General features: G+C 49.1%; 1 pseudogene; it reads right to left on the bottom strand.

Annotated features, from left to right (window-relative positions):
- The window catches only part of LOC125546936, a 31,627-nt pseudogene extending 8,485 nt beyond the window's left edge, over positions 1-23,142 (bottom strand).
- Between the last annotated feature and the right edge of the window lie 219 nt (positions 23,143-23,361).

The following is a 23,361-nucleotide window of genomic DNA, read 5'->3' as shown; positions in this document are numbered from 1 at the left end:
CCCACTTTTGTGCGGGCGAGGATAGCTGGCTGGCTCACAGCAACAACACATCAAGAAACCCTGGCAATTCAGATGCCAAAGATAGCAATGGCAGGCCATGTTGCAACAGACACAAACGCCGTAACAACGGCGACAACGCCGAAGACACAACAGTTAATGCCGGATTCAGTGGCTCTAAATCCGATCAGCGGAAAAAGCCGTTCAAAAGAAGCAATCCGGGCCCGTCAAATTCACGGCACCCCCGATAAACCAGCCAACCACACCAACAGAGAATGCTGGGTGTTCAAACAGGCCGGCAAGTTGAATGTCGAAAACAAGGAAAAGGGGTTGCATAGCGACGATGAGGAGGATCCCCGGCCGCCGAACACAGGAGGACAAAAGAAATTTCCTCCCCAAGTGAAAACGGTAAACATGATATACGCAACCCATATTCCCAAGCGGGAATGGAAGCGTGCACTGAGGGACGTCTATGCGATGGAGCCAGTCGCCCCAAAGTTCAACCCATGGTCTTCTTGTCCGATCACCTTCGATCGCAGGGACCACCCCACCAGTATCCGTCATGGCGGTTCTGCCGCATTGGTCCTTGACCCCATCACTGACAGATTTCACGTCACTTGAGTCCTTATGGACAGTGGCAGCAGCCTGAACCTGCTCTATCAGGATACAGTGCGTAAAATGGGTATAGACCCTTCAAGGATCAAACCCACCAAAACCACCGTTAAAGGTGTCATCCTAGGTGTAGAGGCCTGTTACACGGGCTCAATCACACTGGAAGTGGTCTTCGGATCTTCAGACAACTTCCAAAGCGAGGATCTAATCTTCGATATCGTCCCCTTCTGAAGTGGCTATCATGCACTGCTCGGACGAACCGCATTTGCTAGATTCAATGCGGTACCGCATTATGCATACCTCAAGCTGAAAATGTCAGGACCTCGCGGGGTTATAACAGTTAATGGAAACACAGAAAGCTCGCTCCGCACAGAGGAGCACACTGCGGCCCTCGCAGCAGAAGCGCAAAGCAGCCTTACGAGGCAAACCACCAATTCGGCGAAAAAGACCCCGGACACCTTCAAGCTAGTCCGGAGTACCCTGCAAGAGGATCGCCAGGCACGTTTAGAGCTCGCCTAGCAATTCGGCCTCCGTCCTAGTCCCAGTCAAGCGGCGAAATTTGCGCCACGCGTACATAATTACGCACTCAAGATACCATGGGCATAGGTGGAGGCACGACCATGGCGCGGCCCACAATGCGGCTCAACTGCTTCAGGACCCGTATACCTTTTACATTTTCTTCCTTTTAGGCCCCTATTCTCTAAAGGCCCTCTCCGATAGTCAGATTATCGGACCCGTCACGGGAAGGAAACACTAAGCAAGCAAGAAGCTTTGACGTACAAGGGAATCCTCAAGTGGTCTCTGATAACGATCGATATACCTGTTTTGCATACCCACACGCAGCTTGACCTTGGATAGGACATGTCAAATAGTCCTATTTTTTACTTATTGCAATACATGTATGCATACACTTTGACGTATCATTTAAATAATAATATACAGCATCAGCTCATTATTGCATTCCTTTATCTTTTTTTCCCTGTCTACTTATTTACGACAAATCGCACCCATACGTTCTGATACGACCAGTGCGCCAGGGGCTTCAGTGTTCCCCATAATGATAACCCACAAGTATAGGGGATCGCAACAATTTTCGATAAGTAAGAGTGTCAAACCCAACAAGGAGCTAAAGGTAGAACAAATATTCCCTCAAGTTCTATCGACCACCGATACAACTCTACGCACGCTTGATGTTCGCTTTACTTAGAACGAGTATGAAACTAGAAGTACTTTGTAGGTGTTGTTGGATAGGTTTGCAAGATAACAAAAAGTACGAAAATAAAACTAGGGGCTGTTAAGGTAAAGAAGCAATAAAGTAAATATAGCGATTGTGGAAAAGTGGTGGTAGGAGTTGCGAAATTGTCCCTAAGCAATTGACTACCTTACTAGACCGATAGCAAGTATTATGTGGGAGAGGCCACTGCTAGCATGTCATCCCTTATTTGGAATTCTATGCACTTATGATTGGAACTATTAGCAAGCATCCGCAACTACTAATGTTCATTAAGGTAAAACCCAACCATAGCATTAAGATATATTGGTCCCCCTTCAATCCCGTTTGCATCAATTTCTATGCTAGGTTGAAGCTTCTGTCACTCTTGCCCTCCAATACATAGTCCTATCAACATACAACTAACCCTATGGTGTGATCCACGCGCGCGCTCATATGATGGGCACCAAAGGACAGCAACATAACCACAAGCAAATTAAATCAATCATAGCAATTCATCAACCACCGATAGGGCAACGAAAATCTACTCAGACATCATAGGATGGCAACACATCATTGGATAATAATATGAAGCATAAAGCACCATGTTCAAGTAGAGGGTACAGCGGGTTGCGGGAGAGTGGACCGCTGTAGATAGAGGGGGAAGGTGATGGAGATGTTGGTGAAGATGGCGGAGGTGTTGGTGAAGATCGCGGTGATGATGATGATGGCCACGGCGGCGTTCCGGCACCACCGGAGGAGAGGGGATAGGGGCCCCCTTCTTCCTCTTCTTCCTTGACCCCCTCCCTAGATGGGAGAAGGGTTTACCCTCTGGTCCTTGGCCTCCATGGCATGGGAGGGGCGAGAGCCCCTCCGAGATTGGATCTATCTCTCTGTTTCTCTCTGGTTCTGCGTTCTCTTCTGGCTCTGTTTCACCGTTTCGTATATATATGGAGATCCGTAACTCCGATTGGCCTGAAACCTTTGCCGTGATTTTTTTCCGAATACTAGCTTTCTTGCGGCAAAAGAACAGCATCAACCGCCTTACGGTGGGCTCACGAGGGTAGGGGGCGCGCCCTAGGGGGGCGCCCCCCCTGCCTCGTGACCACCTCGGGCACTGGTTCGCGTTGATTTTCCTTCCGAATTTTCCATATTTTCCAAAAATAAGCTCCGTACGTTTTTATCCCGTTTGGACTCCGTTTGATATGGATATTCTGCGAAACCAAAAACATGCAACAGACAGGAACTGACACTGGGCACTGGATCAATATGTTAGTCCCAAAAATAATATAAAAAGTTGCCAAAAAGTACATGAAAGTTGAATAATATTGGCATGGAACAATCAAAAATTATAGATACGATGGAGACGTATCACATAACACGCCATGAAAAGTCCGAACACTTTTGACAGTGAGGCACCCCGAACTTATAGCATTATATGCATCAGCTTCGAATCATGTCTTGGGTCAATAGTTGGGTTTGCCCAGCTCCCATGTTTTGGTACCTTACGTTCCGCTATATCGGCTAAGGTAGCACTGGGAGAACTACTGCGATTGTGTCCCGGTTCTTCCGGACGAGCACCTCAGTAGAGAAAGCCGAAAACTGACTGTCATGATGCGGCGAGAGCTGGTCGCTGTTCGAGAGGTCTCAAATCCTTAAAGATTTTTTCCGCTTTGGGCGAGGAGTCGGCCTTGTCCGATTTAGGCGTACATAGCGCCCCAAGTTTGGCCTTCCGAATACTAGGGGCTTCGCCAAAATTTAAAATTGTAGACTTCTATGGCTAAGTGAGAGTGATAAAGCTTTATAGTCCGATTGCCTGGTTCGTTGTGCTGAACACCTCCTTCGAAGGACCCAAAACTGGGATAAAGAGTGATCAGGTTTATCCCGAACACCTCAGTACTAGTTACATGGGGTCAGAAGCCGACGACTGGCCAACTCTCAAATTTTATAAACGGCCGCACAGAAGGTAATATTTTAAATTAACAAGCTTTACATAGCGCGCATGAACTCGTTTCACATTACAGGATCACATGAGTACATTCATTAAAATATTACATCCTTAGCACATTCCTCTGCCACAAGGCGAGCACCCTTTAGGACGCTGTCATAATACTTTTCGGGATGGCGATGCTCCTTGCCCTCCGGCGGTCCCTCCTTCACCAGCTTTTCGGCATCCATCTTCTCCCGGTGCACCTTCGCCCGGGCAAAAGCCCTGCGCGCACCCTCAATGCAGACGGACTGCTTTATGACTTCAAGCTGGGGGCAGGCATTCACAAGCCGCCTTACCAGGCTGAAATAGCTGTCGGGCAGGGGCTCGCCAGGCCACATCCGGACTATGAGGCCCTTCATGGCCAGTTCGGTTGCCTTGTGAAGCTCGACCAGTTGCTTCAACTGGTCGCTCAAGGGCATTGGATGTTCGGTCCCAGTATACTGAGATCAGAACAACTTCTCTATCGAGCTCCCTCCCTCGGCCCGGTAGAACTCTGCGGCATCCGACACACTGCTGGGTAGATCTGCGAATGCTCCTGGAGAGCTCCGAATTTGGGTAAGTAAAAGGAAAGTTTCCTTCACATGCTTGATTTGCATAAAGAATGCCTTACCCGCCACTATCTTCCTGACCGCCTCAATTTCCAGGAGGGCCTTTTGGGCTTCAGACTTGGCATTTTGTGCGTTCTCGAGGGCCTTCGCAAGTTCGGACTCTTGCATCCTAGAGTCACGCTCCAAGGACTCGTACTTCTTGACAAACTCCTGGAGCTCTTGCTGAACCTCGACGACTCGGGCCTCTTGCTTCTCGCGCTCGGCGCGCTCCTTGGCCGCTTTGCCTTCGGCCTCGGACAACGCCTTCTTCAGGGTCGCCACTTCGGTCGTGGCCCCTAGAAAAATTCATGACGATCATGTGATCTAACAACTAGTTTCCTTTTTCTCTATCAATAAACATACGAGGTATCACTTACCTTTGTTTTCTTCGAGCTGCCTCTTGGTAAGGCCGAGCTCTTCCTCAGACCGCTCAAGGTCCCGCTTTAGTGCGGAGACCTCCGCCGTGTGAGCGGCAGCAGACAGCAGTGAAGCCTGCTTATTCACATATGCATATTCTGATTAGACACCTGTGATTTTTATTCGATCCTTTGTTCGTCCTTTCTTCCGAACACCAAACAGAGCATCAGGGGCTACTGTCTATGCTGTAACATTTTCCTCACAATTTGATTACTTACCTCGAAGCCTGTTAGGAGGCTGGCACAGGCTTCGGTCAGTCCGCTTTTGGCGGACTGAACCTTCTTGACCACCGCACTCATGATAGTGCGGTGCTCTTCGTCAATGGAAGCGCTGTGAAGCGCTTCCAGCAAATTGTCCGATGCCCCTGGATGGACAGAGGCCATCGGCACAAACGGCTTGTCCCCCTTAGACTTGCTGCCCCCGGCATTAGAGCCCATGGGAGTCTTGCCCCTCGTGCGCCCTATGTCCAGAATGTCGCCTTGGGGCGCCTCCAGAACTGTCTCCCCTTGGTTCAGCACCCTCTGAGACAACACCTCGACATTGTCTGTAGGGCAGGGGGAGGAGGCGGTCGGGAGTGAATCGTTGTTCATCTATGACGGGCCCAAAGACTCATCCGATGAGGATACATCGACACGGGCTTTAGATCGGCTGCATGATCATGTTCGGCATGATAAGAAGTAATAAAATGAAACATACCAAGAACTATTATGGTATCCGGATACTTACGACTTCGCCAGGGGCTTGTCCCTGGGTAACCACTCCTCGTTGCTAAAAGCAGCCGCCGTGGAGCAGTCCGGAAGGAGAGTCCTTCCTTCTTGGACCCTTCGGCTTCCCCTGACGGGGCGGCCTTCCTTTTCTTGTATCCCTCGGCTGGGGGGGGAGAACTTTCCTCTTCCTCCTCCTCGTTTTCGTGGGAGGAGGGCGCATCGGTGTTATCGGACAATGAGTCCGATACGACCTTGCGCCGGAGACCTTTCCTGGTCCCCGTGGCCTTCTTCTTGGCCTTCTTCTCCGGTGCCTCATAGGGCGCCGGAACCAGCATCTCCGTTAAGAGAGTCGTTGCTGGATCCTTGGGCAGTGGGGCCGGACAATCGATCCGCTCTGCTGTCGCGACCCATTCCTGTTAAATGGCGTGGAAGCTTAGATCCCCCACATGATTATACTGGGGAAAGAAACATCTTATGAGATATATGGAGCTTACCGGATTGGCGTGGAGCTTTGCGCTGAGTCCGCAATCCTCGGTAAGGGGAGGAGGTACCTCGGCAGACTTGAACAGCACCCTCCGGATGTCCTGGTGTGTCGTATCGAAGAGCTCTCGCAGCGTCTGGTGCTTAGCCGGGTCGAACTACCACATATTGAATGCCCGTCTTTGACACGGGAGGATCCGGCAGAAGAGCATGACCTGGACCACGTTGACAAGCTTGATTCTCTTGCTTATCATGTTTTTAACACAGTTCTGGAGTCCGGTCAGCTCCACCGATGAACCCCAGGATAGGCCCTTCTCTTTCTTGGAGGTGAGCCGCGTGGGGATGCCGGATCGAAATTCGGGGGCCACCACCCAGTTGGTGTCATGCGGCTCGGTGATGTAGAACCACCCTGATTGCCACCCCTTCACTGTCTCCACATAGGAGCCTCCGAGCCAGGTGATGTTGGGCATTTTCCCACCATGGCGCCTCCGCACTCCACTTGCTGGCCGAGCACCACCTTCGATTTAGCGTTGAAGGTCTTCAGTCACAGGCCGAAGTGGGGCTTGATGCGGAGGAAGGCCTCGCACACGACGATAAACGCCGAGATGTTGAGGATGAAATTGGGGGCCAGATCGTGGAAGTCCAGCCCATAGTAGAACATGAGCCCGCGAACAAATGGGTGGAGGGGAAATCCCAGCCCGCGGACGAAATGGGTAAGGAATACAACCCTTTCGTAGGGTTCGGGGGTAGGGAGGATCTGCCCCGCGTTTGGGAGCCGGTGTGTGATATCTGCGGCCAGGTATCCGGCTTCCCGGAGCTTCGTAATGTTCTCCTCCATAACAAAGGAGACCATCCACTTGCCTCCCGCTCCGGACATGTTTGGAGTGGTTTTGCGGAGGAAATGCGAACTTGGGTGCTGGATCTCGAGTGTGCGAGAATGGATGGGCAGGGAAGAAGAAGGCGTGGGTGAAAAGGAGGAGTCCTTGTCCCTTTATAAGGGCGGAAGAAACTATGCGCCTCCCCACCTGCCTGGTAAACTCGCTTATTCCCCAAGCGCCGTGATTGATGGCACGGCTGGGTTACCCACACCCATATTGATGAGAATCCCGTGATAGGGGGACACGATCTCTGCTTCGACAAGACGTGCCAAGAAAACCGCCTCGCAATATGTGCAGTAGCTGGTTGAGAATAATGACCGGGCCACGGCAGGACGTCACGTTATGAAAAGTTGTCAGCAGATTAGATTTGTGGAATAATATACTCTCTATGGTGGTATGTGGAATTTGTTTTGCAGAGCCGGACACGATCCTTGTGTTCAAAATCTTCTATGGAGTATTCGGAGAAGGAACCCGCCTTGCAATGCCGAAGACAATCTGCGCGCCAGACTCATCGTCATTGAAGCCTGGTTCAGGGGCTACTGAGGGAGTCCTAGATTAGGGGGTCGTCGGACGGCCGGACTATATCCTTTGGCCGGACTGTTGGATTATGAAGATACAAGATTGAAGACTTCGTCCCGTGTCCGGGTGGGACTCTCCTTTGCGTGGAAGGCAAGCTTGGCAATTCAGATATGTAAAATCTCCTCCCTTGTAACCGACTCTGTGTAACCCTAGCCCCCTCCGGTGTGTATATAAACCAGAGGGTTTAGTCCGTAGGACAACAACAATCATAATCATAGGCTAGTGTCGGTGTCAAAACCGGCGGATCTCGGGTAGGTGGGCCCGAACTGTGCGTCTAGGCCGGATGGTAACAGGAGGCAGGGGACACGATGTTTTACCCAGGTTCGGGCCCTCTTGATGGAGGTAAAACCCTACGTCCTGCTTGATTAATATTGATGATATGGGTAGTACAAGAGTAGATCTACCATGAGATCAGAGAGGCTAAACCCTAGAAGCTAGCCTATGGTATGATTGTTGTTCGTCCTACGGACTAAAACCCTCCGGTTTATATAGACACCGGAGAGGGCTAGGGTACACATAGTCGGTTACAATGGTAGGAGATCTACATATCCGTATCGCCAATCTTGCCCTCCATGCCAAGGAAAGTCCCTTCCGGACACGGGACGAAGTCTTCAATCTTGTATCTTCATAGTCCAGGAGTCCGACCGAAGGTATAGTCCGGCTATCCGGACACCCCCTAATCCAGGACTCCCTCAGTAGCCCCTGAACCAGGCTTCAATGACGACGAGTCCGGCGTGCAGATTGTCTTCGGCATTGCAAGGCGGGTTCCTCCTCCAAGTACTTCATAGAAGATTTTGAACACAAAGGTAGTGTCCGGCTCTGCAAAATAAGTTTCCACATATTGCCATAGAGAGAATAATATTTACACAAATCTAATCTGCTGACGTATTCCGTAGTGTGACATCACACTACGGCCAAGTCTTTATTCGAATCGTTTTACTGTCCCACCTCAGCGCGTTTAGCGAGGCGGTTACCTTGGCACATCTTGTTAAAGCAGAGATCGTGTCCCCTTATTCCGGGATATTTCCAATTTAGATAATTGGATTTGCACCAAAGGAAACCATAAATTCCATATACCATAGAAATCTAGGATAGAGAAGCTATATCATACCCAGAACTCCGATTAAGAAAAAAATGGAACCGCCTGCAGTATACAAAATAAACTTTGTAGCTGAATATAGACGCCTCTTCCCCCCCCCCCCCCGATTTATGGATGGAATCAAATACGCAGTATTTACAGAAAAAAGTCTTCGTTTATTGGGAAAGAATCAATATACTTTTAATGTCGAATCAGGATTCACTAAGACAGAAATAAAGAAGGGCTTTTTATTTAATTCAAAAATTAGCCACTTGGATTTCCCATTATGGGTCTACTGCATAATGTACATATTATATATATAATATATAGAGATAGAGAGAGAGACATTATGTAGAGATTGTATATGTATATATCGATATCTTGAGAGCTCAAAATAAAATTAATAAAAAAAACATACCCTACATAACATATCCAACTCTTCTTGGTTCAGGGTTTTCCGTTTCCGAAGACTAGTAAAATAGGCGGATTCTGGAACCCCAAGGATTCAACGGTATATGGATATGGAAAATAGAACCAAGGTCTATCTTTTTGATCAGAGGTTGAATCGATCATCAGAAGAAGAATTAGGCCAAAAATTAGGATACATTCTGGGAAAATGAAACTTCCATTGAAGAGAAGCAAATGAAACGCTTTCATAAAAATTCGTTGTTAGGTGCTCCATTTTCCCATTGAGGACGAACCTCAACCTGTGCTCGAGAGATAGCTCTCCATACACTGATAAGGGATGTATGGATTCTCGAGAAGAGAGGAGCCGTGGTGGCCCCCCCCGGACCGCCCGGATCCCACGAGTGAATAGAAAGTTAGATCTACATGGGATCTCACCTGAATCGCCCCATCTATCCTCCTGAGGAGAAGTTTGTTTGGTTTCAAACTCCGATTCAAACAGGAGGAGTACGCCATGCTAATGTGCCTTGGGGCGAAGGAAGTATGACCGCTTTACCAATAGTTGAGACTCAATCTAGAGACGTTTCCGCCTATATTCCTACTAATGTAATCTCCATTACAGATGGACAAATATTCTTATCTGCGGATCTATTCAATGCCGGTGGCCGAGCGGTTCAAGGCGTAGCATTGGAACTGCTATGTAGACTTCTGTTTACCGAGGGTTCGAATCCCTCTCTTTCCGTTTTTCTTAATTCATCAACGTTAAGGATCACAATGTATCAAATCAAATAACAATTTTTTCCAGCAATAATATAATATCTTATATTATCTTATTTTGATTTAATAGAAATTAGAAATTCTCTATAGCAAATTAGTGTTAAAGTTGAACATAATAAAATGAGAAATTGAAAGATTTCGTTGAAATTGTTCGTTTGGAAATTTCCCGAAAAGCTAATTATAGGTTCTTCTCTCCATCGGAACAATAGGGCCGTTATGCTTATTACTAAACTTGTTGAAGAGATGAAATAGAACCAAAGATATTAGTTATTAATCTTAGCTATTAACTAGTTCTAAATTTGAAGTTATACTTATAAAAATAAAAAAATACTAAAACTTCTTAAAGATAAAGTTAGCTTGATATGCTTAACTATAGGATATTAAAAAATAAAATTATAGAATTTATTGGTATTTTCATTCGATCATTATAGACTTTATTATTTGTTAATAATTTGAGGATTAATATTTCAGAACTATGAGACAAAATATTCTGTTTTCTTATTTACTCTTTACTTTATTTTTTCTATTTAAAGTTGATCAATTTACATAATGTATCTATAAACAAAGTAATAAATATACTTAAAACAAAGTAGGAATTCGCAAAATGGATAAAATCATTGCAGTTATTATAGGGAAGTCTAGAGATATCCTATTTGAAGGAGGACGGGATTCAAATCAGGGAAAGGATCCTTTCTTCTATTGATTTGATAGAAATTCGTTTTTCTTTTCCTGTCTGTATGATTTTGATTTTCGATGAATGAGCCTTTGGTAATGCTTTTATCTCTATTCTATGTCGCAGGCGCCTATCCAGTCTATAAAAGATTCTCATCAATACGGGCGTGGGTAACCCAGTCGTACCCGTTGGTATGTTTTCTCGATCAAAGGCGGGTCCCAAACGGTCACGGGGAGGGCCCTTGGTATTCAACCTCTTATAAAGAGACCAAGGCCTTAGTCCTTTCTTTCAATCTCAAACGAGTTCGCCCTTCGCCTCGAGTTCCAACACCCAAGGCTCCAGATTTCAGGCGCTTCGGACCTTCGACAATGTCCGATTCCGACCTTCGAGGCCGATGGATGCCCTCCTCCGTCATAGAGGAGGATGTGCTGAAGTTGAGAGAGGCTAGGTTCTTGACCGGTGAAATCTGGCATAGGCTGCCTGCTCAAGGGCAGGTCATTCCCACTCCCAAGCCTGGTGAGAGTGTGGTCTTCATGTCTCACTCCTTCGGGGGCTAGGCTTCCCGACGGATCCCTTCGTGAGGGGGCTCATGTATTATTATGGGCTGGAATTTCATGACTTAGCCCCGGAGTCCATCCTCCATATTTCCTCATTCATCGTCGTGTGTGAAGCCTTCCTCCGTATCACTCCTCACTTCGGACTATGGCTCAATACCTTCAAAGTAGAGCCGAAGATGATCGAGGGACGGCATGCGGAGTACGGAGGTGCTTTTATAAGCAAGAATGCTGGCGCTCCACAGCCCGAGGGCTCTTTTCAATAGGAGTCCAGCTTATGGCAACGAGAGTGGTTTTATATTACCGCTCCCAGGGGCCCCAAGTGGGTGGCGCCACCTGCCTTTCGCCCGGGTCCCCCACCACAGCTAGTGTCATGGGTTAATAAAGGACTGGACAGGGGGCCGTCCAAGGACGTGCCCTTGTTGCAGGGCCGCATTCGAGATCTCCTAGAAAGAGATATCAGTCTAGTCATGGCGACACAGGTTATGCTGATTCGCCAAGCTCTGCCCTGCAAACGTCGCCCCCTCCGCCTGTGGGAGTTCAATCTGGAGGGACCACGAGCTCTCCAACATTTTATGGGCGCGACGCCCGTGGTGATGTACAAATTGTTCTTCAGATCACAAGCAATGTGTCCGGACTTGACGGAGGACGCAGGTCTAAGCTGCAACCGCCCGGATACTCAAGTAAGTAGCCCCGTGCCCGAACTCGCAATCCGCATATTTATCATAAAATTGCCCTTAAAAGAGTTGTCCTTTAAACAGGAGTGGATAGCGAAAGCAAAGCTAATCAGGTGTCCGGCCCCCCTCCCCGAGACCACGCCGGGTCCCGTGCTAGTCAGGATGTTGGAGGTTGTGCCTTCGGAGGAAAGCGAGGGAGGGGACAAGGAAGCTACAGCCTCCTCGAAGGAGGCTGTTTGGAAGGGAGGAATCGAAAATTCCTCTCTTCAGTGGAAGAAGAGGACCGCCTCTGAAGACCCGGAGACCATGGCCTCAAAGCGGGGGAAGAAATCTTCGCTAGAGGGTCCTGTGCTGGGGGATGCTTCGGCCGAATTATGCCCTCAAGTGGATCAGCCCTCCACCGAGCCGTAAGTAGAGAGGAGTTTTTCTTTTTAAGAGATGAGAGAAATCCTTGCTTTATATCTGAGAAAAGTAATCGAAAATTTACCTTGTAGCTCGGACCTTAGCCCTTCTCAGCAGAGCTCGTCTTCGGGGGATCTTCTTTCGGAAATGATGGAGAGCGGAACGCCTCCCCCTGCCGTACCGCCTTGCGAGGTGGGCGACCCTGAGGTATCGTCGCGGAGGGTTTCTCCGAATCCGGCAGTGCCGGAAGGTTCATATGGCCCCCCAAAGCCCTCCGCGTCCGGCCTTCGAAAAGGGCCATCAGACGAGTCCGGCACCATCTGGTGCGCGGTCGGAGGAGCTGAAGGATCTGCTAGGGTGAGCATCTATCTCAGAGGAGCACCGTGCATTGATGGGTATGGTGATTGAGAGGATTTCATCCGTGGAGAGCGGATTGCACGAGGCAGTCAGGAGTTTACTGACAGGTTTTGAGGTACGCGAAATAATATACCCTTTTTGGACAGTTGCGCATAAATAAGATGCGCCCTGTGTAGGTAGTAGCCCCTGAGACTCTGTGCGTTGTCAAAAGTGAAGACGCGTAGAGGATCATAATCCCAGGTCTAATATGCCGCCTTCATACGTAGGTGGCGAAGTGTCCGTTGGCCAGCCGGACTAATGAATTTGCCGAGCTAAAGCGGCAACTTGACATGGCAGATGCGGACATCGTGCTTGTCAACAAGCGGCTTGACGAGGCACAAGGTATGTAATTCCTCCGGCGGCACCTGGTAAGAGGAGCTTTATGCCAGTATCTTACAATGTGTGCGCTTGATGCAGATGGTGCTGCTGCCATGGAGAATCTTCGGGGGGAACTTGCCCGAGCCAAGGAGCAAGCCAGGAAAAGTGATACGGCTGCCGGAAAGGCAATTGAAGAGCTGAAAGCCGAATAGGCTGCTCACTGCCGAAGCAAGAAGGAAATGGCCGAGATGGCCGTGAAGCTGAAGAACGCTGCTGACCGTTGCAAGCTTCTTGAAAAAGAAGATCGGGCGGAACAAACGGACCTGAAGAAGGCCGTTGCCGATGCCAAGGATGCTCGCTCTGTGATGAGAGCTACGAAGGAGGAGCTGCGTCAGGCCAGAGAGATCGCGGCTGGAAAGCCCTTTATGCTGCGGAGGAAGTTCTGTGATCCTAAACATGCTCCGTTAGACCAGATGTGGAATACGGCGGACACCTATCTGGATTTAGCAGCGAGTGCCGCAGATGTGGCTGAACACTTCCGAGATCAAGAAGACCGCGAAGTGGAAAAGCTCTTCTGGTCGCAGTTCCACAATCCAGAGCGTCCAATGTCATTAGCCGATCGTTTGGCCGAATGGGCCGAGCTAAATAAGTTGTCCGGACTCGCCATGAAGTATGTCATGAGTCATCTGTGGCCAGAGAGGCAAGAGCCGAAAAGTTATTTCAACTTGGTGCAGCAGTTCCTTGGTGCGGCGCCGCATATCAATGCGATGAAGAGGTCAGCGTGCATAGAGGGTGCGCGGATGGCTCTTGCCCGTGTCAAGACATACTGGGCGGAAATGGAAGCCACCGCTGTTGCATCCCCAGACTCGGATGGAAGCCGAGTACCTGCCGAGCACTATTTTTAGGAAGTTCTGCAAGGCGCTCGTTTAATAGAGACGCAGTGCTCGAAGGATACTATATTCGAATAGCATATATTATTGTAAAACAGTATTATGATAAATTGTAGAAGCTTTTTATACTTGTGCCTGCAAGTATTATGATACCTCCTGTGCGGCCGTTTAACATATATGTATATATAATCTGAAAGATGGCAGTCGTCGGCTTCAGCCCCCACGCACATAATGCGGGGGTGTTCGCAGAAGGCGCATTTTTACACTTGATCCAACGTCTTGGTCCTACAAAGGAGGTGATAGCGCAATGAACTAGGCAATCAGACTATGATGCTTTATCACTTTCACTTAGCCATAGGAGTTTGACAGTGAGGCTATGTATATAGCCCCTGGTGGCGCCTGCGCTCGCCCGAACTCGGGGCGCGTATGTGCCTGGCCAGGAAACGGCCCTTCGTTAATGCGGAGGAATCCTAAAGATTCTGGTAAGTCATCGAGTGGTTGACCAGTCTCACGCTATATCATGACAGTCAGTTTTCGGCTTTCTCTACTGAGGTGCTCGCCTGGCCGAACCGGGGCACAATCGCAGTAGTTCTCCTGGTGCCGCCTTAGCCGATAGAGCGGAACATAAGGCAGTAAAACATAGGAGCCGGGAAAACCCAACATTTGACCAAAGACATGATTCGGAGCTGATGCATATAAGGCCAAACTCGCGACGCCGAACACTCCCTAAGGTATTCGGTCTTTATGAGGGAGGGCGGGATAACGCCCTTAGTAATAAGCCCCTAGTGTCTAGGTACGCGCAAAACTCTGACGTGGCCACATGCCAAAACGCCAGCCTCCTCCTTGGTTATACCAAGAAACCAGGGGATGTGTATCAACAAGAGACAGTAAAAAAGGTTTACGCAGGGTCTTAATCCGAAAAGAATCCTTGGAACGGGTCCCTGCTGCACGTCTGCGCATGTGTCTCCGTTGTGTCGTATCCTGGACGGGCGTAGCACGGTGTTCATCTATAAAAAGAGAGGAACTTAGTTGAAGAAAGATCGTGCCGAACATAAGTTATACTAAATAAACAAAGTATAAATCGAAATGGGTAAAATTGAGCTTTATTGTCTCTTGTTTTATATGCGCGGAGACCCTAGTACAGGGGTATACGGCTATTAAGCCTTTATCAATTGTATGTTTTTGCCGGACTCGTCTAGCCGTGTTCGTGGTCTTGACGACCTGTTTAGGTGCTTTGGCTGGTGAAGCCGCTTTATTGTGGGGCTGTCAAGGCAGCCGCACTGTCTTCCGCGCGACAGGAACACTCAATGTTTTCCTTTTAATGAGATGATGCCTTGTGGACCGGGCATCTTAAGCGTAAGAGATGCATAATGCGGTATTGTGTTAAAGCGGGCGAAAGCTTCGCGTCCCATCAGTGCTTGATAGCTACTTGAGAATGGGGCGATGTGGAAAGTTAGCTGTTCGCGACGGAAGTTATCGGGGGAGCCGAACATAACTTCTAGCCGGATAGAACCCATACAGCGGGCATCCGGGCCTGGCGTTACCCCTTGAAAGGAGGTTTTGCTATGGCGAATTTTTGTTGGGTCTATCCCCATGTTGCGGATTGTATCCTGGTATAACAGGTTTAGACCACTGCCGCCGTCCATCAGGACATTTGTAAAGTGGAGTCCGCCGATTATTGGATCTAATACCAAGGCAGTCCAGCCTGTGTTCCGGATACTTGTAGAGTAATCCTGATGGTCGAAGGTGATCGGTTTTAACAACCATTGGCGAGACTCCTTTGGGATAGGCCGTATGGCACGTATCTCTAGTGGCGCCGTTCTATTCGTCACGTGAAGTAAGTTTACTGTTTTGACTTCTTGTGGGAAATCATTTTGTTTCCTGGTGCTCTGCTTGTGGGGTTCGTCGTCGTCCTCACTTGGTGTGTCGAGCCCCTTGTGTTCAGCATTGAGTTTGCCGGCTTGCTTGAAAACCCAACAATCTCTGTGGGTATGGTTCGTAGGCTTCCCGGGAGTACTGTGTATTTGACATATCTTGTCCAAGATTTTGTTTAAGTTGGATAGCTCGTCCCTATTATCCTTGAGGGGCGGCTTTCTCTGATTCTGCCGCGAGCTTTTGAATCCGGCGTTGACCGCCATGCTCTTTGGGCTGTTTCCCTTATTCCGGCGCTGGTCCTTGCTGCGTCGGGGTTTTACGTTTCCATCCCTAACTTCGGATGTACTTGGGTTGCTGGTGCTACATCTTGCCAATCAGCAGTCCTCTCCTGCGCAAAAGCGGGTCATGAGGCTTGTTAATGCGGCCATTGTTCTTGGCTTTTCTTGGCCGAGGTGTCTGGCGAGCCATTCGTCTCGAACGTTATGCTTAAAAGCTGCTAGGGCTTCGGCGTCCGGACAGTCGACTATCTGATTCTTTTTAGTAAGAAATATGTTCCAGAATTTCCGGGATGACTCTCTGGGCTGTTGAGTTATGTGACTGAGATCGTCTGCATCCGGAGGGCGGACATAGGTCCCTTGAAAATTTGCCCAAAAAGCATCCTCAAGATCTTCCCAACTTCCAATGGTGTTTTCGGGAAGGCTTTTGAGCCAATGCCGGGCTGGCCCTTTAAGCTTGAGGGGCAAGTATTTTATGGCGTGGAGGTCATCTCCTCTGGCCATGTGTATGTGGAGGACATAATCCTCGATCCAGACCCCAGGGTCTGTTGTTCCGTCGTACGCCTCTATGTTTACGGGCTTGAATCCCGCTGGAAATTCATGGTCCAGCACCTCATCGGTGAAACATAGGGGGTGTGCGGCACCCCTGTATTTGGGTGTGCCGTGATGTTCGGATATTTGTTGTGTTGCATTGCTTACTAGAGCTTGCTTTCTTGGCCCGTATATAGATCTAGCTGGGCCGTCTTTTTGATGCGGATCCTTTGGTGGATCGCGTGCCGGCTTGTGTTCGGCGCCGCTTGTCGCTCCATGCTGGCCATGCGGTCGTCCATCCGACCGGATGGCTTTCCTATTTTTTGACTGCGGGGGCTCTAAGGCCTCCTCGTCAAATTCAGGCAGTAGCTTTCGCTTTGGATAGCTTTTTGTGCAGCGACTGCCGCCATATTTGTCTGCGGTGTTGTGTACTTTGCTCCATCTGATTTTGAGTGCATCTTCCGCAGTTTTGAGCTTCCGCTTCTGCTTTTTCAGGCTATGCGCAGTGGCGACGAGCCTTTTGTGGAGGTTCTTCTGCTCCATGAGTTTATCCGGCGTAAGGTCGTCCGGACTCTTGTTTTCGCCGGGGACAGGGTGTTCGGTTTGTTTATCCAAGTTGCCCTATTCAGACGCTTGCTAGAAGGCATGTTCGTCGTCCGCCGGCTTGTCCTGCTCTATGGCTGGGTCTGTATGGCTGCTGTCTCTGTCGAGGCGGGGCTTGGAGCTGCGCTTACGTCGCCGCTTTGATTGCTTTTCGAGTGAACGATCCCTCGTTGCATCCTTGTGTTCCTCGTTGTCGCTTCCTTTGGGTGTGTCCACCATGTATACATCATGAGATGAGGTGGCTGTCCAGTGCCTTATAGGCGTTGGTTCAGGTTCATCTCCTACATCGTCGTCCATACCGTCGATGTCTTCGGAGTCGAAGTCGAGCATGTCGTTTAAATTATCGACAGTGGCTACGAAGTGGGTGGTGGGTGGGCATCGAATTTCTTCGTCGTCCACATCCCAATCCTGCCGGTCATAGTCCGGCCAGGGCTCTCCTGACAAAGAGAGAGACTTGAGTGAATTCAGAATGTCGCCGAAGGGCGAGTGTTGAAAGATGTCTGCGGCGGTGAATTCCATGATCGGCGCCCAATCGGATTCGATCGTTAGGGGCGCGGAGGGCTCGGAGTCCGGAGAGGAGTCCGGCACCTTGGGGTCACGGGCTTTGCAGACTACAAGGCTGGTGTTCGGCTTGATCACCGTAGAGATTGCAGCCCCGAGGCAGTGTCTAACCACCCATCCTCGATTGGTGTGATTGGCTCCGAGCTAGGGGTCGGAGCGGACACAGATGCGGCCTCCAGGGCACTGTTCGGCGGCAGAGCTAGATCATGCCCATCGTGACAGTGCGGCGCACTCGGCTGTGGCTCGAATCCGTCGAAGATCAAGTCTCCGCGGATGTCGGCCGTGTAGTTCAAACTTCCAAATCTGACCTGATGGCCAGGGGCGTAGCTTTCGATCTGCTCCAGATGACCAAGTGAATTGGCCCACAGTGCAAAGCCGCCGAATACGAAGATCTGTCCGGGGAGAAAAGTCTCACCCTGGATCGCATCGCTATTGATGATCGGAGAAGCCATCGGGCCTAAAAGTGACGACACAGAGGAACTCTCAATGAAAGCACCAATGTCGGTGCCAAAACCGGCGGATCTCGGGTAGGGGGGCCCGAACTGTGCATCTAGGCCAGATGGTAACAGGAGGCAGGGGACACAATGTTTTACCCAGGTTCGGGCCCTCTTGATGGAGGTAAAACCCTACGTCCTACTTGATTAATATTGATGATATGGGTAGTACAAGAGTAGATCTACCACGAGATCAGAGAGGCTAAACCCTAGAAGCTAGCCTATGGTATGATTGTTGTTCGTCCTACGGACTAAAACCCTCCGGTTTATATAGACATCGGAGAGGGCTAGGGTTACACAGAGTCGTTTACAATGGTAGGAGATCTACATATCCGTATCACCAAGCTTGCCCTCCACGCCAAGGAAAGTCCCTTTCGGACATGGGACGAAGTCTTCAATCTTGTATCTTCATAGTCCAGGAGTCCGGCCGAAGGTATAGTCTGGCTATCTGGACACCCCCTAATCCAGGACTCCCTCAGCTAGCCTCTAGGGTTTAGCCTCTACGATCTCGTGGTAGATCAACTCTTGTAATACTCATATCATCAAGATCAATCAAGCAGGACGTGGGTATTACCTCCATCGAGAGGGCCCGAACCTGGGTAAACATTGTGTCCCCCGCCTCCCGTTACCATCTGCCTTAGACGCACAGTTCGGGACCCCCTACCCGAGATCCACCGGTTTTGATACCGACAATGAGGGCGTGTCTGCTTCCCATAACCGACGCGTACACGGACAGCCGCAACGTCATGATCAAGCGTGCTAGGAAGGTCTAGATGTTATACTTTGTCTGTTTAAGCACCTTTATCATCTGAGTGTTTCATGCATTAGCCTATGTGTCGTAATTATCTGTTTTGTTCAAAATATTTCTTCTAAGAACCCATTAACCTATTTGCTTTTCTTAGTGGCTATTTGCTTATGTATGTAACTAGTTCACTCGTCCATTAAAAAAAACTAGTTCACTCGTCTGTCGTGCCTTGAATCTCCTTCCTCCCAACATATTCCCCTTCTCAGGTGGACCCAGCAGGTCTCGTACACAGACATATGGGACCAACCACCTATCCATTTGTATTTCTTTATTTTGTTCAACCTTTCATCCTCTTCCTATATAGCGGCTGGCCATCATAGCCTATGGCGTTGGCCAGGCCATCCCTCTACTCCCACACATTGTCTGGCGGCGGCAGCTCCACCGGCCCACCCTACACCCGAACAAGTCAACCCTCATACCCCCCCTCCGCCTGTGTCTTCCCCCGCTCCGGTTCGTTCGGTCCGAGGTCTCGACGTCGTGCTCTGTCTTGGTGCTCTCGCCGCGGCGCCGCTGTCTATCATTCCCAACATGGTCAGCAAAACAAGAGGAATCGGGAGACAACTGTTCGTCGAGAGGCTGAAAGTCCCGGGCCCACCAGGTCCATGGCCTAGGTTTTGTTGTTTAACATGGGTAGCCCACCACATGTTTCAACGTTTTTTGGATCCAGCGGGTATCAAGCGGCCTCTGGGCCTCCCAACCTAGCTTGTCTATAACATCAGCAGCCCAAGTTATGTTTGTTTTTTCAAGACGACGCACAGCTCAGTTCTATTTTTCTATAAGAATGAAAAACTGAACCTATGTTTTCCCTTTATTACATATATATATATATAATAGAAACAACATAAGGTTCCGTTAAACCTATCATTCGTCCAACCATTTTATAAACCTTCCCACTTCCTTTATTTTTCGTTTTCATTAATCCTATATCTGAATTTTCTGCCACTTTCTTTTTGATGTAAACTGAGTTTTCTCCTAGTACTTTTCCCTAGAACCAACTCAACTGTCCCACGTCTAGCCTAAAAAAATAATACCCCACGTCCCATTAACTCATCAAATTAAAATGATATTTTATTTTGTAAATTGAAAGTTCTTACAAAATAATAATAATAATTGTTTATATATAACTTGGCAAGTTAACTCCTAGTGATTTTGTACATAAGCTTGCAAAGATTTTACCGACCAATGCAGTAATAGACATGCAATCATGTGTTTATGTTTTTATGACATTTCTCTGTCCAGCCCAACATGATATTTTCACCCAGCCTAGCAACTCTGCGGATTGTGAGAAAAATGCAAATGGGCTTTAAATTCTACCATAATATATAAACGGGCCGCATAGATGCTACATCATTGTTTCACCCAGCCTACCAAATGGACTGGCTGACATGTGGGCCAGTAGGTCGAAGCCTAAGCACTTTCACAAAAAATAAAAATACAAAGGTTGAAGCCTAAGCAAGGCGTTGGATTTACATCCAACGACCGACATTTCTTCTTCAAACTCACGTCTTCTTCCCCCAGCGCTGCCGGGACCGCCTGCTCCAGCCTCCGGCGTCTAGCGGCGCTATTTTGCGTGCCTCATAGAGAAATGCTACCCCGCTGATGGCCAGGCCATTCCTCTACTCTGCACCTCCTATTATTCTCTGCCGAGTGTAGGCCCACCCCGCACCCGAACCAGTCAAGTTTCCCACTCCTCTCCATCTGCGACTCCACTGTCACGTCTTCCCCATCTCTAGGCCGTTCCAGTCTGGGGCCTAGCCGTCGTCCACCACCTCGCTGCGCTCGGCGCGGCGTGGTCAACAAACGAGAGTCATCGGAAGAGGACTGTACGTGGAGAGCCTAACGGCTAGGACCCACGAGGTCCATGGTCGCACGCAAGGAAAGTTCCTCCTTATTAAGATGTTTCCTTCCCCTTACAGCCGGGACCCACCGGCTGTATCTTCGCACGGAAGGAAGTGCCTCCTTGTTATGCGAAAAAAAACTATTCCTCCTGATGACAACTGGGACCCGACAGATTTGGTGGCTGACTTGTGGGCCTACTAAGCAGACGTGTACGCAGGGCTTTGTCAACTTAATCAACAAATGATTCTAGCAGCTGGACTGTTGGATGTTAATCCAACAGCCGTGCTCCTTCTTCAACCTCTGGTCTTGCTCCTGTCTCCCGTGGGCGGCAGTGCTGCCGGGCACCCGAACCAGTCAAGTTTCCCACTCCTCTCCATCTGCGACTCCACTGTCGCATCTTCCCCATCTCCGGGTTGTTCCAGTCTGGGGCCTCGCTGTCGTCTACCAGCCTTGGTGCGCTCAGCACGGTGTGGTCAACGTGGTCAACAAACAAGAGTCATTAGAAGATGATTGTACGTGAGAGGCTGACAGTGGGGACGCACCACGTCCATGGACGCATGCATGCAACTGCATCCTTTTTACCCTGAAAAATAATGTTTTCTCCCCCTGACTACTGGGACCCACCAGCTACATCTTCGCACGCAAGGAAGTGCATCCTTATTACAGGCAAAAAAAAGATTCCCCCCTAACAGCTGGGACCCAACAGCTATATCTTCGCATGCAAGGAAGTGCATCCTTATCCTCCCTAACAGCTGGGACCCACCCGGTCGAAGAGTACATACCCTTGTCTGTCTTGTCGCGAACGTGTACATATATTGTCGTGGAATTGTCACGGCAGATGTCCTCTTGCAAGGACTTAGTCGTGGAGCCATTGCAACTAGGAAGCTTAAAGGGGTTAATCGGGACAAAGGACACGAGAGGTTTATATTAGTTCAGCCCCTTACGGTGAAGGAAGGCCTACGTCTAGTTGGGTTGGTATTGCTTGAGGTTTCGATGACCAGGGAGCGAGATACGCTATGCCTGGCTCTCGATCAGTTGTTTTCTTGCCCTTAAGCCGCCGACGGGTCGTCCCCTTATATACACGGGTTGACGCCCTGCGGCCTACAGAGTCCCGGCCGGCTCATAGACAGTCTCCGGCTCGGTGACTAGTTAATTCTACCTTATGATACAAGTCATGCCATCATGGCGGTTTACCACTATGGGCCTTAAGTTGCCTGTGGGCTTTAGACCCTTTATTGAACCGCCATCTTCATGCTTGATCTTGGGCTTCTTCTGATGAGTCCCTTTTGCGTAACCCGGCCCCTCCTGGGCGGCTTACACAAATAGTTATATCCCCAACATTAGGCCCCAGATTGATTTGAATCGGTTCATGTCAATCTTAAAATACCTTAAGAAACAAGCCTTCAGTCTTCTTGTCTGCGCAAAGGTTTTAACCCGCCATGACGTCATCTTCTGGTTCCGCGTTAACCCGTCGTGACATCATCTTCAATTAAATTCATATTTTACTCCATCATATCTTCCAACGGATCTTTGCCTTTACTAACCATTCCGAAAAACGAGGCGTCGGGGTCACTGGATAATGATGTTCGGTCCCCTCGTTTCTCGTGCCGTCTCAGTCGGCCCTTCCTTATAAATAGGTGCGACCTAGGTCTTTCCCATTCTCCTTCCTTGATCGTCTTCCTCCTCACACTGTTTCTCTGCCGCTCGAGCTCTGCCGCCGCCGCCGCTGCAGATTTCCTCGTCTTCTCCAACTCAGGCCGCTGCATCAACCTGACTTGACCAGAGAAATGTGACGGAACCCTGCAACAGCTCTGCATCCGTAAGTCCTTTTCCTTCCCTGCTTTTAGATCTGCATTGCGGCCTCCCGAGTTCGTGGGTGTTCATCGCCGCCCGTTGCAAACCCTTGATAGTTTTCCTCCTTAGTGCTCCTTTTTGATCTTTAGACAGTTAGAACTACTACGGCGGCTGTTCCGCACCCATCTCGAATAGAAATAGATCTCATTTCCCTTGTTTAAAGGCCTCTTTCGAGTGTATGAACTTCTCTGCACTGGTTTTAGGTCTAGAAATTTTTCTTTTCAGAACGATCGTTTGATCCAAAATAATAGCTGCAACTTGTGAAACATGTTTGTTCCACACTTAGCCAAAAAACGGCATCTGTCGACTCTGTTTCAGCCATAGTAGTTCATGTGACCGGTTTAAGATAATACTAACTGTCAGCACTGCCTGCTTTTGGCAACTTAAGACAATTTTCATCATCGTTAATACTTGCAGCTGTTTAAACATTATCACACAACCACCTGTATGTCATTAGGCCCCTACTTAAGCCGCCATCTCAGACAACCCAATAATACTTATTCTCCGGGTTCTAATAAACCGGAAAATTTCCTTTATCTTGTTGTAGGCTTCAATTTAGTCAATGGCACCCAAAGCTGTTAAACCTCCGATTACCTGCAACTGGGTCCCATCCATTGTTACGGAGAGCAAACTATCAGAGTTTGTGAAGTCCGGCCATCTGCCCAAGAAGGACGTCATGTCTTATCGTGCTCCTGACCCGTCTGAAGAGAAACCTCAACCCAAGGAAGGGGAGGTGATCATTTTTACCGATCACATGAGCCGGGGATTTGCTCCTCCCAGTTCAAAATTCTTTAGAGACGTTTTGCACTTCTTTGACTTAAGACCTCAAGACATCGGGCCCAACTCCGTGTCAAATATCTGCAACTTTCAAGTTTTCTGTGAGGTTTACCTTGGAGA

This window comes from Triticum urartu, chromosome 3 (assembly GCF_003073215.2).
Source record: "Triticum urartu cultivar G1812 chromosome 3, Tu2.1, whole genome shotgun sequence".
Lineage (NCBI taxonomy): Eukaryota > Viridiplantae > Streptophyta > Magnoliopsida > Poales > Poaceae > Triticum > Triticum urartu.
Note: the sequence above shows the minus strand (reverse complement) of the source record. Positions and strands in the feature narration are given on the sequence as shown.